Below are 17,858 nucleotides of genomic sequence, written 5' to 3' on the forward strand. Positions count from 1 at the left end.
AGCAGCTTAAGTTGTGACTAATGAGATAAGGCTGGTCAGTATAGGAGACATTTATGGTCAGGCAAGAAGCCTTTGTATTCTGTTTAAACCATAACATGACCAATACATTGTTTACTGTTTTCCTTCTGAAGGCTAAAAGCACTTATAAGCACTTTTCCACTAAATTTTGGAAATTAAAAAAAAATATATATCTATATATATATATCTATATCTGTATCTATCTTAGTGGCTCTATTCAGTTTTGGAAATAATACTCTTTCTCTTAAAAATGAAACTTTGATATCAAATACTAAAGCAAAAATTTTCTGAGTTTCCCCTGAAATGAACTGACAGTATTATCTAAAAGTCAACATGTTTCTTGGCCACAATAGAAATAGCCCATATGACAGTATGATATACAGTTACTACAAGTATTAAAATATATGTACTTTTCAAGTTAATAAAAAAGGAGAAACATTTTACCATAGAATACAGAGGCCTGTATTCTAGTCCTAATTTCTTAAGCTAATACGACCTTCAGTCACCCATCACTGGACATGCCCTTCCTCTTCTCAATTTTAAATTAAGGTGACTCTACCAAATGGTTTCTAAGATTCCTTTTACAATGAAAATTCTATGCCTTTTATGTGAATGTGTAAGGAATCAGAAAACTAGACTGATGACTTAAGAAGGTGGAATAGTCAGCTCTGACCTCCCACCATTTAACTAGGATTCCAAAGTTGGCATTTGTTCGTGTTAGAAGACATAAGGGAGTTAAATGCAAAGGAGTCCATATTACCAGCTTCTGGCCAATTCCCTTTCCCAGTAGAGAAGTTAACAAGGAACCGGAGGAAAATTCACTTTTTTCCCCTTTCTCTTTTACTAATGAGTACAAACTCATGCTATATGTGGGTTCAGAGAATGAAGAGAATATTTAAGGGAAAAATCAAACATTTAGTTAGTTAAAAAGAAGACAGTCTTACTGTGGCAGGCTCTAACGCCAGCTGTGTGGTTCTACAGCAAAGCCAGGAACAGGGACAGATTTGGGAAACAATCATAATCACAGAAGGGGACTAAGGGAATCCAGCCAAAAGCAGATTACTGAAAGGGCAATTGGGCCCCTGAAAAATAATTTACATTGAGGTGGTAGAAAACGGGGCCAGGAATGGACTCTGAAATAAGTTCTCAAAGGAGCACAGATGCCAGTTCCGCACCTGCCTGCCCTGAGCCATCCTCCACGCACACCAGTTCCCAAAGGAGAGGGTTCTGTGAACAAGTCCAAAAGTCATCACCCGACACTGCAGCGTGAAAGATCTCAGGTGATGAAGCAAAGAAGGAAGGAGACTCTTCCCTCATACTTCAAAGACATACATCCTGACAAGAGTTAGCAGGGGCCAACGGGGAAAATAGCGGTATTAGTGTCACACCTCTATGAACTACTGTCTACCAGGGTTGATTCTGAAACTCTGGTTTTGACAGCTGAAGCAACAATACTGTCAGCATGAGCAAACATAACAAAACGTTATACTCATTGTGAATCAGGAACTGGGGGACTGGTTAGGAATAGTATTGAGAGAAAAACTGTTTCACTACAGGGATGACACACATCAGAGGCTTACTCCAAGAAACTAATTTGGAGACTCAGTTTGCTACTTTCATCACCTTGCACTCTTTAGTCTCTTACCCCAGCCCTAAAAATGCCTTACCTCCCATCAAGCAAATATGACATAAAAGGATCTGTGATTGATCTATCTACCTCTCTACTAGCACCCAGAATGGACTCTCTATCAGAATATACAATGGAGTAAAGACAGTCTCTTCAGCAAATGGTGTTGGGATAACTGGATAGCTGCATGTAAATCAATGAATTTAGAATTCTCCCTCACACCATACACAAAAATAAACTCAAAATGACTTAAAGACTTAAACATAAGACAAGACATTATCAACCTCTTAAAAGAAAACATAGGCAAAACATTATCTGACATACATCTTAGCAAAATTCTCATAGGACAGTCTACCCAGGCAACAGAAATAAGAGCAAAAATAAACAAATGGGACCTAACTAAACTTAGAAGCTTTTGCACAGCAAGGGAAACCATAAGCAAAACAAAATGACAACTGATGGAATGGAAGAAAATACTTGCAAATGATGCAACTGACAAGGGCTTACTTTCCAGAATATATAAACAGTCTATACAACTTAATAACAAAAAAACCAAACAACCCAATTCAAAAATGGGCAGAAGACCTAAACAAGCAATTCTCCAAGGAAGATATACAAATGGCCAATAGGCACATGAAAAAATGCTCAATAGCGCTAATTATCAGAGAAATGCAAATCAAAACTACAATGAGGTATCACCTCACACCAGTCAGAATGGCCATCATTCAGAAGTCCACAAACGATAAATGCTGGAGAAGGTATAGATAAAACGGACCCCTCCTACACTGCTGGTGGGAATGCAGCTTGGTGCAGCCATTATGGAAAACAGTATGGAGAGTCTTTAAAAAACTAAAAATAGACTTACCATATGATCCAGCAATCCCACTCCTGGGCATGTATCCAGAGGGAACCTTAATTCAAAAAGATACATGCACCCCAGTGTTCATAGCAGCACTATTTACAATAGCCAAGACATGGAAATGACCTAAATATCCATCAACAGATGACTAGATAAAGAAGCTGTGGTATATTTATACAATGGAATACTACTCAGCCATAAAAAGAATAAAATAATCACATTTGCAGCAACATGGATGGACCTGGAGATTGTCATTCTAAGTGAAGTAAGCCAGAAAGAGAAAGAAAAATACCACACAATATCACTTACATGTGGAATTAAAAAAAAATGATACAAAGGAACTTATTTACAAAACAGAAATAGACTCACAGACATAGAGAACAAACTTATGGTTACCAGGGTGGGGAAGGAGGTGGAAAGGGATAAAGATTTGCAGATACTAACATATATATAATAGATAAATAACAAGTTGATACTGTATACCCCAGGGAATTATATTCAGTATCTTGTAACAACTTACAGTGAAAAAGAATATGAAAATGAATATATGCATGTTCATGTATAACTGAAACATTATGCTGTACACCAGAAATTGACACACCACTGTAAACTGACTATACTTCAATAAAAATATATATACACAAAAAGAAAATTAGAAGGAAATTGGGATTATGGAGATGATAATATGTACTAGAATCATCGATGCTGCAATGTTCTTATCACGAATGAAAAGTAGATAGTTAACCAGTTCCTCAAGCATTCAGAAACAACAAAAATCAACGTAATACCATCACAATGTTGAGCTGCAATATGGTTTAAACAGGTGGGTTGTCACCTGGAGTGAGAGGTACCGAAGATATGTCTGAAATTTAATTAGGACAAGCTGTAGTTTGAGACAACACAAGGACTGGGCTGCGTGAAACCGAAGAGCCCACAAGAGTAGCAAACCTGTGGAAGTATGTGACTTTCATAAAAAAATAGAACAACTTTCATCACGATTTATAATGTTCACTGCTATTCTGAGTGCCCCCAGTTTCTACAAAATCTTTCATAATTTCAAAGACCTAATCTGGCCTTCAGTACCCAGTAAGGCTTTCATAAAGAGCCTAGGCCACTCGGTCACGCAAGATTTTTCTCCAGGCCTAATAAATGTGTATTTGGAAGATGTCACCAGAGTTTCTGCTAAAGGATATGCCTATAGTGGCCACAGAGGATGTTAAAAAAAATCTCTGCAAACAGTTTCTCTGCATCCATCAACATGAAAGTACTGACGACCAGCACTCGGAGCAGTTGGGACATGAAGTTTAAACACCAGTGTGTCAAGCTCCCCTGGGCATCACCTTTTGTGCCCCCTGGCATCCTCCACCCTTCAAAGTACTCAGTAGCTTCTGCATAGTAACCTGTTCTGATATTTGATGTCACCCTGCTTACTCTGACTCTAATCTATCCAGACGCCTTATCCTCAAGGAAATTTGTGTATTTATACTTCTAATTCATGATTATAAAATTAGAGAAATATCAACATCAATAAGTTACATTTTGACGACAGATGAGCTTTCTCCTTGATCTTAAACCATAAAATGCAAAATGTGACACTGCAGATTTAGTCATTTAAAAAATACTGTATTGAAGTTGAGAGAGTAAGAATGAAACAGTCTTATGTTTCTGTGCCCCGATTACCCAGCTCAATTATTGACCAATAGTAGGGAGTAGTTCCTGAAAACACTTCACGGAGGTTCATTACTTTAGGAGTTGCAGAGACATACTAGAACAGGATACTGGACATGTAACTTACACAGGTGGAAAAAATTAGATGATCACATTTATACAAATAGAGCCTGGATACCAGTGAATATCCAGGTGGAAATATGGGATAGAAAATATGGAAAGAAGCATAGATTCAAGATAAAATTATATAGTAATCCATATAGAAGTAATAACTGAATGTATCAGAGTGAATAATGTCCCAGAGGGAAGGAGCCTAGAGGGAAAAGGAAACAATAAGAAAGTAGACCCAACCGTGCAGAATGTCCACACTGATGATGTAATAGGAGGTAAAGGAGCCAACAGATGAGGCAGAACCGTCACAGAGGGAGGAGGCCAGCCAGCGGGGGCCAGGGAGCCACGAGAGAACAGAGCATCAGGGACGAAGGAGCAGAGGGGAGAACAAAGGGAGGAAGTGAGGAAATGTTTGACAGTGAAGAAAGAGGGATGATGGACTAGGGGGGAAGAAATAGAAGATAAGTAAGATACTGATTTACATGAACTTTCTACTTTGCAAATGGGCCCTTTGGGTCTGGGATGATATAGGCACACACAACGAATGTCAAGTGGATTACCTTAATGAATGAATAATATAGTAACGAATGGGCTAGAGTTGTCAAAGCATTAATCTGTGAATATTCCCATTAGAGGCTGGATTCTAGTTTTCAGAGAACCTACATGCCACTGTGTTGTGACACTCGCCAGCAACGCTGAACAGCCTGAAGTCAATCAAAAAGGACTCTAACCATGAGCATGACACAGGCTGAAGAGTGGAGTGGCAGGTGACGCAGGTCACCAAGGAGCCACACACTTCTTGGCATCGTATAGACCAACTGGGGGACCACGTGACCAGGCTGACCATAAACCACCACAGGCCAGAGAGGAAGACACGTTAAGACCAAAAAAAAAAAAAGGAAGATGAATGAGTAGTCGCAAGCTGATTGTTCCCTGCATTCTTCCACAGTTTTATGCACATGCTTTGAGGGCTTGTTGTACACACTTTCCTCTCCTCACACCCTTAGCTGCCTGTGCATAGTGACTTACCTGTGTCACAGGCCTGGTTCCTCCTCCATCCTCCTCTAGGGCCAACAGCAACCAGCCACACGGAAGGCTGACATCACACTCAGTTGAAGAAAACTGAAAGTCTGCGTTCCTAGAACAGAGAAAGCTTGGCTCACTGGTTTACTCATTACAGATTGTATTTCTGTCCTTCCCGCCTACTCGTTTCGTCTGGAGAACTGAGAGAACAACATCATTAAAGATTCAGAGAGATGGAGCTCTCCCCAGATCAACAGAATCATATGCAGGTTCATTACAGACACACACGAACAGCCACAGATGGCAGGAAGAGCAGCAGCTAATTACAGCCCCCGGAGCCAGTGACCAGGTCCCACTGCAGAGGTCTGGAAGCGCCAGACTGAGCTCACTGGGCCTGGGGAATCGCCGCCTGTGGTTGTTTTGGTTTTCAAGGGTAGCCAAACAGAGAAGCTGTTAACGAGGAGAAGTGAGAAGTATCTAATTTTCTCAAGTAAAGAGCCGTTTGCCATTTTCTAGAGCTACTTTACATTTAAATCTTTCTTTTATGATGGCTAATGGTGAACTCCAGAGCAATACTAACAAGTTATCTCTTTCAACTTTAATAATTTAATCATTTTCTATGTCAATTACTACAATCATATTCAACTTAAACATAGAATGTATATTTTTTTAAGTATGAAGAATAATACATGGAGATGAAACTATACACTATTCAGTGAGTAAAAGCAGACAGGATATACTAGTATGTTAGATTTAAAGTCACTTTGAAAATAACACTCTAGATACAGATTGCAGACAATCCCAAGACAGTTAACAGAAATATAACTAGCAAAAGAAATTTGCATTATCATGACCTCTACTGCTGTATGAGTAGCACATTACATCAATAAACGGCTAAGAGTCCATTTAAAAGTTACAAAAGTTACATTCACCCATTAATTCAACAAACACATGTTGTATACTTTGTGGAAGCTCGCTACCAGATACTGGAATATTAAAAAAAAAAATCACATCTGAGTTCTGCAAAATCTCATAATCTTGTTTCAGTGAATACATCATATGTATCTTCTCATGTTTCTAAGTACATCACTATGGTTTTAATAGTTTTTTGCGCAACATGAATATATATGTGTGAAATATGAATAGATGTGATATGTGACTATATGAAATGTGAAAACATGCACAGAGAGCAGTCACTATCATTTTGGTGCATAAAGTTTGTTTCCTACATTGCTTTTTGTGTATAGTAAATATCCTTGAAACTACATCTTTGCTTACTTCTGTCATAACCCATTAGGTTAATTTCCAGAAGAATTGATGCATGGAGCCATTTGAAAGCTTTGGCTGTTTATTATCAAATTGTGTTACAGAAAGCTTACAACTTCATTCTCCAATCAGTAATGTATGTGATTTTTCATTTTCTTCTACCATTGCCGATATTGAGTGTTATCATTTATAAAATTCTTGATGATTTGATCATTGAAAGATGGTGGCTCGTGAACATTTTAATTTTTATATCTTGCTCTATCAGTGAGCTTCAAACTGTCTTCATACATTGGTTAGCTATTTATATTTCTTTTATGCCCTGTTCATGCATGACCTTTAAAATTTTTCTACTTGGGGTCTTTAATTTGTAAAAACTTCTCATTAATATTAATTTACTTTAAACATGTCTGCCATACAACTAATAAATAGTGTTTCATAAGAAGAATATTTTTATTTTAATTTTTCTGCTCTTTACAAATTCTTGCACTAAAACTTTTGGTGATACATGTTATTTTTCCTTTTCATTTCTCTGTGTCTTTAGTCTAATGATGAGGTTGACAGTTTAGCTCAAGGGTAACATTCTGTCATTGAATTGCTTTGCCAGTTACTTGGTAAAGTTAGGCTTTGGGGAAAGACATAAAACCCTGACAGAATTGAGGAAAACTCATTTTACATTATAATGAAGAAGAATATATCTTAAGAAATTCAACTTTCTGATGGAGGAAACGTTCAAGTGTATAACAGACACCATTTCCATATAGTGGAATAGCCAAAAAATACACAATTAGAATAAAAATTGTAGTGGTGCTGATTCAAATGAGACATATAACCCTCTGTTAAGTAACTCAACTGCAAGGAAATTTTGTACAAGCAAACAATTTGTTAGCAACTATACAACCAAGAGGATCCGTGCGTCTGAATTAAGCTACTAGACAAAGCAGCAATATGATAATCCTGAAATCTCAGAAGGTTCTTGTAATATTCCTTTATCTTCTTCAGAGGAGACATTACTGGGGCATCTGGGAAAAATCCTATATAATTTTAAATCACACACTTGGGATGCTTTTGACCACTCTTAGTGACCTTTACTTGAGTAGAAAAGCTAACAAATTCTCTCCATTTACTTTCTCCCAGGTTCTCTGTGTATTAACAGTGAGAATAAAGGGAATTTTCAACACATGTCCCCAGAGGTGGATTAAATTGTAGAAATTTCACCTCTTGTTTCTAACAGAGACAGACACTGCAATACCTGTCCGGTTTCCCTATTACAATACACACTTTATCAAAGAGGTATCAGAAATAAATAAAAGACCAACATGGGAGGAACACTCTCTAAGTTTGTCGGACAGATGTGCATAAAAGGAATATTTGTAGAATATTGCTATGGTCTCCAATTCTACTAAAAATAGACCAAAGGAACTGTGCTTTATTTATTTTTACAGAACCTTCTCCTCTGGAGAAATTATTAGGACTGGTCTGCAGTAAATATTCAAGATTACAAGAGACCTGTGAATATAAAGGACCTGCTCTAATTTCTATTTCTCCTCTTCAACACTGGTTTCTATGTGCTGCTGGTCTATAGGAGTAATTTCAATCACGTTCTCTATATTTTGATTTAGTTGCAGATTTAGTGAACACTGCTAGAGATCATGTAGTTCAAGCTCCTCATTTTACACATGAGAAAACAGAGACCTTAGAGGTTAAGTGATTTGCCCAAGGTCGCACAGCTAGTTAGTGACATAGTAGAAACTAAAATACAGGACTCCTGATTCCCAACTAACCTTTCCACTCTACTACGATGACTTTCCAAAATAGTACAGGACCTTACATTAACCTTCTAAATAGTTAACTTTCTTAAGGTTAGTGAGAACTCCGGCCAAGCAAGTAGAAAAATTATACTGATTTAACTTGATTCACTCTTTGCGATTACTTGTAGGTTTTTTGCCTTTGTAAAAACAAAACATCATAATTATCGTCAACAACAAGGCACATCTGTGGCCTCGAAAAATTTTGCATATTCGCGAAACTCCAAAGTGATAGCTTTGAAAATTCAGTTTTTTTAAAGTTGTTTTTATTTTCATTTGAATTGATTGGCACATTACATCTTCCAGGTCGTTCATAACTGTTAAATGCAACCAAGGCTGTGGAATAGGGCTGTAAGGCTTTTCCTTGCCCCCACCCTTCTCTCTTCTACTTAATAACTGTCATCTGCCTGCCACCTCGTTCAGGCCCTGCGATAACTTACAGGAGACCAAAATCAATTTGGCATAGAAAATTAAAAGACTTTATTGACCTCAAGATGCCTGCAGCACTGTATGAGCCTGGTGCAAAACCTCAGGCTTAGCTCAGAAGTTTGAACATTCCCAGAAGTTATTCCCCTGACAACACTACAATGTATTTTCTAATCCCTTTCTAATTAACCTCTGTCTCGCCCCAAAGGATTAAAAATAATTAATAAGTGGACTCATTGTCAAGAGAGGCATAAGAAGGAACATTCAGTGTTTCTCTACAGTATCCAGCCTGTGTTCGTAGCATCTTCATAAGAGCTAAGTGCACTTTACGACATCCACTACTTGGTAACTAGTTCTCAGGAAGACTTACTGTTACATCATCTTTCAGACACAGATCTCAATTACAACCATAATTGTTCTGCTTAATATTCAGAATCTAAAGCATCAAAGTGAATAACTCCCGAAGTATATAATGCTACAACAAAAAGGATAGAAAATTAAAGGTTTCTTTCCTTGATTTTCTTGCTATACACTACATTTTATTTTTCAGCATGCTTTTTCCTTCCAGTTTTGCTGACATCATCAACATACAGCACTGTGTAAGTTTAAGGTGTACAGCATAATTATTTGACTTCCATACATCATTCAATGATTACCACAATAAGTTTAGTAAGCATTCAGCCTCTCAGAAGGATACAAAATAAAAGAAAAAGAAACAAGTTTTACCTTGTCATAAGAACTCTGAGGATTTACCTTCTTAACCACTTTCTTATCTAAAATACAGCAGTGTTAATTATATTAATCATGTTACACATTACATCCTTAGTACTTATTTATCCCATAACTGGAAGTTTATATCTTTTGACCACTTTCATCCAAGTCCTCCTCTCTCCATCCCTGTCTCTGGTAACCACAAATCTCTTTTTCTCAGAGTTTGCTTGCTTGTTTGTTAAAGTACAGTTAACCTAGAATACCGTGTTAGTTCTCAGTATATAACATCGTGATCCGATAGTTCTATACATTACAAAATATCCCCACGATATGTCTAGTTACTATTTGTCACCAAAGATGCTAGATTGTTACTAATTATACTCCCCACCCTGTACAATTCATCCTCGTGACCCATTTATTTTGTAACTGGAAGTTTGCACTAATTTACAAATGAGGTTTTAAAGCAACAAAGAAATGAAGTTTGACCCTTGAGGCAAGAAGGAAATTCAACTTGTTAAAGTAGAAAAAAGAGAGAGATAAATGTAAACAAAACTAGTGAGGGGGTGTCAAGTGTACTAAAGAAACTCAGTGCTGGAGACTTTCTGAAATTCAAAGATGAGGACTGTTGTTTTGTCTTTTGCCTCGAAGTTGTTCAGGGTGATTCCCCCAGGGTGGGTTCTATTGGAGTATGCCAGCTATTTTAGGTCATGTTCACTTGGCACAGATTAGGTAGCGAAGAACTGTATGCAGATGGTTTATTGTGGAGTGTTCTTTGTAGATACAAAAAAAAAAAAAAGTAGAAAAATGTAAAAAGAAAAAAAAAAAAGCAGCAGCAGCAAGATTGGGCAGCAGGAAAAACTGCCCTGCAATGTCATTGTGACTGAGGCTTCACCCAATCATATGTAGAGCTTTGGAGCTGAGATGACAGAGCTGCTCCAAATTGAAGCAAAGAGGGTATGCCTTTACATTCATCAGTCAGTCACTCAGCAACCTTTAGCCACCCCTGGGAATAGGTGGAAACGTGGGTGAGCTAATTCTCTGTGGACTGAGCAATTCCTTGTGGACACTGTTGTGCCTCTGAATCTAATATAATCAGTGCGGTAGGATCCAGAAACTGAACAAGGGAGCATGACTTTTTATTGAGATGCCTGCCTTCCTGACTATCCATACTTGATTTATTTTTAGTGAAAAATGAGGCACTGCAGGTCCCGCTTCCCTCTCTGATTAATTGTGCCATCCTTACTTCTTTACAGGTCATAGCCTCGAAGTATTCACAGGTAAAACTTCTGTCCACAATTCTTTTATCTAGAATCTATTATCACGTAAGCAAATTTTAAAAAGCCAGCACCAGGAGTAGAGCTTTAAAGCGGATTCTGAGATGGGATTTTTGACATTGATCACATACTAGCTGGCTGTCAATGAAGAACCCAACACTTGTAGAACGTGGCGTATGAGTAGCTTCTGGCATGACATGTAAGTGCAATTGTTAACTGCCACCGCTAGTAAACTGATAAGTGACAGTGGTGGACAGGGATATACTGGCTTGTGTAATATCTTAGGCAGTTGGGAGAGAGGCAGGAAATGGTAACTAAGTGGGTAATCCAGTGACTGCTGTAGTGTGCCACTGATTCACTAAAGGGAGAGAATGTCAAACTCATATTTATGAATCACTAACACAAGGTTAGATGTTGAATCCAAAGAATTTCCTTGACAGCATTTGTGGAAATCCTAATCTTCTCTAGCTTATCTGGAGGGCAGACAGAGTTTGAACCAGGCTTAGAACTCAATCATAAAGACTGACAGTTTTATCATTTAGAGATTTTAGCAGATAAATGACTTAAGGTACACTTCTACTAGAAGGAAAAAGGACTTGGAAGGACAGCATAGGAATCCATTAATGGATGGTAAGCAATGCACTTGGCAAATATTTTGGCAATCTAAATGTTTCATTATAATCATGGTTTAAAACTTCAAGTTTATATACTTTAGCAACAGATAATTGAATGTATGTATTTTAAATTACATGTGTGTGAACTATATATAAACTGTAAGGGCTAAATCTGATCATGTCACATCTTTGCTTTAAACCCTTCAGTGCTTATCTGTTTTATTCAGAGTAAAAGCCAAAGTCCATAAAATGGCTTCCAAGTTCATCACTAACCTCTTATGATGTCACCTCTTAACAGTCTCCCCTTTACTAATTCCACACAGCCTCTATGATGGTCATGTGACCAGAAATATGTTTCTGTGTGTTGAGGGCTTTCAGAGCAAATTTGCCTGATTCTTAGAGCCTGGGCTAAATGTCCAATCTGGCAGTAAAAATACAACTGATTAAACCAAAACATACCTATAACAAGTAAAGAAATCGAATTAGAAATTAAACATCTTTCCGGAAAGTACAGGCCCAGATGCATTCACTCATGCATTCAGCAAATGTCTAAAATTAAATAATGCCAATGTCTCAAAAACTCTTCCAGAAAATAGAGAAGGGAAGAAATGCTTCGTATCTATTCTGTGAGGTATTCAGTTTCACCCGAATACCAAAGCCAGCCAGAAAGAACATCACCCACCCATACACAAACACAAACTACAGAGCAATATACCTCCTGAATATAGATGCAAAAGTAGACATCCTCAATAGAATATCACAAATTGAATCTAACACATAAAAACAATTATATACCATGGCCAAGTGAGATTTATCCCAAGAATGGAAGATTAATTTAACTTTCAAAAATCAATTAATATAAGAAACCCATTTTAGTGGAACAAAGAAAAAAAATCACATGATGGTATCAATGCACACAAACAAAGCATTTGCCAAAATCCAACATCCTTGATTATTTTAAAAACTCTCAACGAACTTGGAATAGATGGGAACTTTTCACCTTCATAAAGACGTCTATCGAAAATCCTCAGAAAACATCACACTTGATGAAAGACTGAAGGCCTTCCCTTTAAAATTGAGAATAAGACAAGGTTACCTGCTCTTGCCATTACTTTCAACATTATACTAAAGAACAACCAGTGCAATCATGCAAGAAAAAACTAAAAGATATTGGATTGGAAAGAAGGAAGTAAAACTGGCCTTATTTGTAGACAATACGATACAGAATATAGAAGAACCTAAGAAATTCACAAAAGACAATTATTAGAACAATCAATTACAATAATGTCTGATAAAAGATCAACATACAAAAATTGTTTTCTGTATGACAAATAAATGATTCATAAATGAAATAAAGAATACAATTCCTTTCACAATAGTATTAACAAGAATAAAATCTTAGGAATAAGTTTAACTAAAGAAGCACAGGATATGTACACTAAAAATTACAGAACATTAATGAGAATTAAAGAAGATCTAAAGAAACGGGGATACATCCCACTTTCGTGGATTTGAAGATTCAGTATTGTCAAGATGACAATTCTACCAAAATTGACCCACAGGTTCAATGCAATCCTTACCAAATTTCAGCAGCCTTTTTTTTTTAAGTATAGATCCTAAAATTTATGTGCAATGGCACAAGACCTCACATAGCTAAATCAACTTTGAAAAGGAATCAAAGTTGGCAGCCTTTTGTTTCTCAATTTCAAAACTTAATATAAATCTATGGTTATAAGACGGTATGTTACTGGCATAAGATAGACATAAATTAACAAAATTGAGAGTCCATAAATGAATCCTCAAATTTGTGGTCAGTCAGTTTTGGACAGAGGTTCTAAGGCAATTTATTGGGGGAAAGTAGAGTCTTTTCAACAAATGATAGTGGAACAATTGGATATTCACATGAGAAAATGTGAACTTAGACCCTTATCTCACAGCATGTGTAAAAATTAACTCAAAATTGATCGTAACTTAAATGTAAAAGTTAAAGTAATAACATTTTTTAAGAAAACAGATTCTGGGTTAAGCAAAAAATTCATAGATACAACATGAGAAGCATGGTCTGTGAAAAAAAAGACTGGTAAACTGAACTTCATCAAAATTCAAAACTTTTGTTCTTCAAAAGGCACCAAGAGCAAATGAAAAGACAAGCTTCAGAGCAGAAAACCCACAAAAGATTGAAAAAGGGCTGTATTTAGAATATACAAAGAAGGTATTTAAACCATAAGAAGACGGCAAAACAATCCTATTTAAGAAACTGAAAAAAGATTTGAATAAACATTTAACTCTAGAAGATATATGAATGACTAATAAGCACATGAAAAGATTCCCAAGATCACTAGTCATTAGGGCAACGCAAATAAAAACCACAGTAATACACCATTTTATTATACTCACTATAATAATGTATTACAGCCATTATAATGGCTATAATAAAAATGACAGAAAATAACCAACAGAAATGGTGACCGTTGGTGATGATGTGGGATAAAAGGAATCTTCTCATGTTACTGATACGAATGTAATATGATGCAGCCACTTTGGAAAACAGCCTAGCAGATACTTCAGAGATTAAACAAACATAGAATTACCATAGGACCCAGCAAGTCTATCTTTTATTAATCTATCCAGAAGAAATGAAAACATATATCCACACAAAGCCTCGCACACAATGTTCTATCATTATTCATAATAGCCCCCAATTGGAAACAACCTAAATGTTCATCAAGTGGTGAGTGCACAGATAAAATAGAACAATGGAACACTGCTTTAGCAAAAACGTAATGAACTACAGATACATGCAATGACACAGATGAGCCTCAGAAACATTACTCTCAGTGAAATAATCCAAAGACAAAAGACCATAGATTATATAATCTCATTTGCATGAAGCCCAGAAAAGGCCAATCTAGAGACAGAAAGTAAATTAGTGGTTGAAGGAGGGAAGGAAGGAAAGGGGATTAACAGTAAATGTTCAAAAAAGGTCTCACTAGGGCAATGAAAATGTTCTCAACCTGATTACTGCTGATGGTTAAGCAACTTGGTACATTTACTTAAAAATTATTGAAGTGCTCTTTTGAAATGGATATATTCTGTGACATGTAAAATATGTCTCAGGAAGGTTATTTTTTAAAATAACCACTGATTACTTTGTGAGAACTACAGCCAGATTTATTTCTCTGGAAGTATGTGTTTCATTTCAAGAGAGTAAAACCCAGGACCATGGAGATACCCTCTGGGCTGTACACAGGTCTTATCTTTCTCCTGGAGAGATTAGTTTGTATTCCAAAGGTTTAGGATCAGGACCTATGTCCTACTACATTTACAAGGAAATTCTCCAAAAAAATCCCAAGAAAGGGATGGAGGGAACTACTTCTCTCTCCTCCCTTAACATCATCCATATTTCTTATCTTTATTTAATTTGGTATTCTCCACTTACAATCCAGAAGCATGTGTGTAGGATGACATTTGGCTTTTATTGCATCACTCCCAGGGGAAAAAAAATGGGACACAGAATTGCAGCTATTAATTGATTAAAATAATAAATAATAACAATCTACTGTTTCAGAAACCATAGATATGAATCCCATATAACATTAATAAATATTAATATTAAATACTGAACAGCCTCTTTGGTGCTCTTAAACATACCACGCATGCCCTGCCTTTGATCTTTATCTCTGTTTGGGGTCCTTTTTCTCAAATACGCAAATGGCTGGTATCCTACGTCATTTACATCCATGATCAATTTCATTGAGACGTTAACTTCCCCTTCCCTCCATCTTGACATGCTCCACAGCTGACTTTTCTCTGGTTTTTCTTTCTTCATAGCACTTACCGCCATCTGGAATACTTATTCAGTAGTCTGTGTATCTCCTTGCCCTCCATGTCACTCCACTAGAGGCAGGGCTCTGTGCCTTCTAGTTCACTGCCTCATCCTCAGCAACCTACCTAGTGCTTGGTGGGAGTTCAACGACCCTTTGTTAAATTAATGCTGAGGGAAGAAAGAGCCCCTAGCAAGGATGGAGATAACAAGGAGGCTTTACAGAGATGCTGACATTTAAGTTAGGTTCTGAAGAAAGGGTAGAGTGTTATCAAAAAAAAAAAAAAAAAAAAAAAAGAGCAAGAGAGAACTTTCCAGCTGTCTGGGTGGAAGAAAGGAAAATATAATCAACACTGTCAGTGTCCTGTGGAATTAGGAAGAGGTCTGACGACTCGGCAAAAGCATCTTCAGGAGGAAAAAAATGCGTTATTCTCTAATAGACTATCTAATATATACAAAATTTTAATATATGATAATGCAAAATATAATGCATAGATACATATGATACCTATTTCTATAAAAAGAATCTATGTAGTTGTTGATGAAGTCTTTCATTCTTTTAGGTTAGTCCTTTGTCAGCAGGACTGCTAAAAAGGTTGCATTCGTTTTGAAGCTTGCACTTATTACAAGAGTCAGTATTTAAAAGCATTTTAGGGGGGGTGAGTATGGCTCAGTGATAGAATGCCTGCTTAGCAATTCCCAGGACCTCCATTAAATAAATAAATAAAAGCATTTTAGAGAGACAATAAAAATGAAACATTAGAAACTAATTTTAGTTTTTCCTTTACAATTGAATATATGGCTTCATAAATAATGACATGTGTGGTAGAATGAAAGTTTCTTTACAGCTAGTGGGATGTAGCTTCAGGTTAACCAACTTAGTGAAATGTTTCTAAAATTTGGAAGTTTTCAATAACTATTCAAAAAAAGAGAGCATTCACTAGTAAAAATATAACATGAACGTTGATGTTCTTTCATATAACCATCTTAAATGTTGGGAGATTTTATTTGACTAGAATCGTCATGGAATATTTATTTTCCCAAACCTAAAATCGAAAGGTATTTAGATTTCTGCTATGAACTTGCCAAGTGGGTGACTAATTACTAGTTGCCTTACCTACAAATCTTAAATGCTCAGTAGCTTTACACAAAAGAAGCCCATTATGCACTTATGCTCAATTTAATCTGGGCTGGCAGGAGGAAATCGGGCAGGTTCTCCTCAGTCTGGTGATTCTGCGATCCAAGTTTCCCCCATTTTCAGTTCTTGCCATCTCATCACAAGGCCTCCAAGTTTGCAATGTCAGGGAGAGAGCCGCCAGTTAGCACAAAGGATTTAGTGCCTTGTTATGGAAATGACGCACTACATTTCCACTCACAGTGCTTTACTTAAATTAGTGACAACACCCTTCTATTTTCAAGGGACGCTAGGACATTTAGTCTTCCAAAATGGCCAAGAAAAGGACGGTATCTAGTAATAAGTAAACTATAGCCATCTCTACTATCCTTGGGAAAAATGTGGTAGCATCAGGGACTCTGTAAAAAAGTTAATGCTCTCTGATCAATTTTCAATTATCTCAATGTTTTTATTTAGCACTTTCCCCCTCCAAAATCATGATTTTTCTTTTCTTTTCTTAATATATAAACTTTTTTTTATTGAGTTATAGTCATTTTACAATGTTGTGTCAAATTCCAGTGTAGAGCACAATTTTTCAGTTATACCTGAACATACATACATTGTCACATTCTCTTCTGCTGTGAGCCACCACAAGATCCTGTATATATTTCCCAGTGCTACACAGTACAATCTTGTTTATCTATTCTACATTTTGAAATATCATATAATTAGAATAATCTCACCTACATTAAATTAAATTTAGTCATTAAATTTCTCAACAACATCCTGGAGGCTTTCTGCCAGCACAGAATGTAAATTGTACATTTTTCTTTCTCTTTTCCAGTTTTACCATCTCAACTGTTAACATTTCCATCTAAGTTTTTAAAGCAACAGGAAAAACAAATTTTTAAAAATTGCTTATTCCTCAAAATCACAAGTCAGATCTCTCCCTAAAGTGAAATATCACTTGTTCTACAGATATTTTACTATCATGTTTGTTGAGGTGGGTAATGTGGATGAATTAAGAAACACTACCTACTCAGTTAGGCTAAAATTTTTCAAAAAGCAAAGCCTACCATATGCAATTATTTGCAAATCACACAAGACACAGCCAGCATATAATTAAGTACAAAATTTTTAGAGAAGAGAAAGGTAAATGAAGTTTATGAGTAACAAAAGCTTAAAGAGGGAGTGGTCAGTTTATCAGAACTTTAAACAATACAGATAGTTGGACTCGAGGTTTGAGTAATTAACAGATGTGGGTATGTTAAGATAAAAAGCAGAACAGGTACTATCACAGTGGTTAAATCTACATTTTTAATTTAAATTAAAAATGAGCCAAATGAATCAGATTATTGCAGGTCAAAATAAATCTTTAGAATACCCTTCTGGCTGTGGATGGTGAATTCCAAGAGCAAAGACTTTAAAACCTCACAAAGTAATTAATACCATTTTCCACTCTACTTTGAATTATAGACATAGCCAAGGTGAGATAACTTATTCCAATCCATGATCAGAC

At 36.4% G+C, this 17,858-nt stretch overlaps 1 long non-coding RNA gene across 13 annotated transcripts in view; it reads right to left on the minus strand.

Moving 5' to 3' along the window:
• The window catches only part of LOC105078446 (uncharacterized), a 618,316-nt gene that overhangs the window by 433,825 nt on the left and 166,633 nt on the right, over positions 1-17,858 (minus strand). For 12 of the 13 annotated variants that reach the window (XR_012507538.1, XR_006718939.2, XR_836157.3 and 9 more), the window contains one exon: positions 5,313-5,421. The exons of the other annotated variant lie outside the window; for it this stretch is intronic. This is a non-coding gene — a long non-coding RNA (uncharacterized LOC105078446). The remainder of the gene's footprint in view (positions 1-5,312; positions 5,422-17,858) is intronic. 13 annotated transcript variants of the gene reach the window in all.

Source organism: Camelus bactrianus, chromosome 6, assembly GCF_048773025.1.
Source record: "Camelus bactrianus isolate YW-2024 breed Bactrian camel chromosome 6, ASM4877302v1, whole genome shotgun sequence".
NCBI classification, from domain to species: domain Eukaryota; kingdom Metazoa; phylum Chordata; class Mammalia; order Artiodactyla; family Camelidae; genus Camelus; species Camelus bactrianus.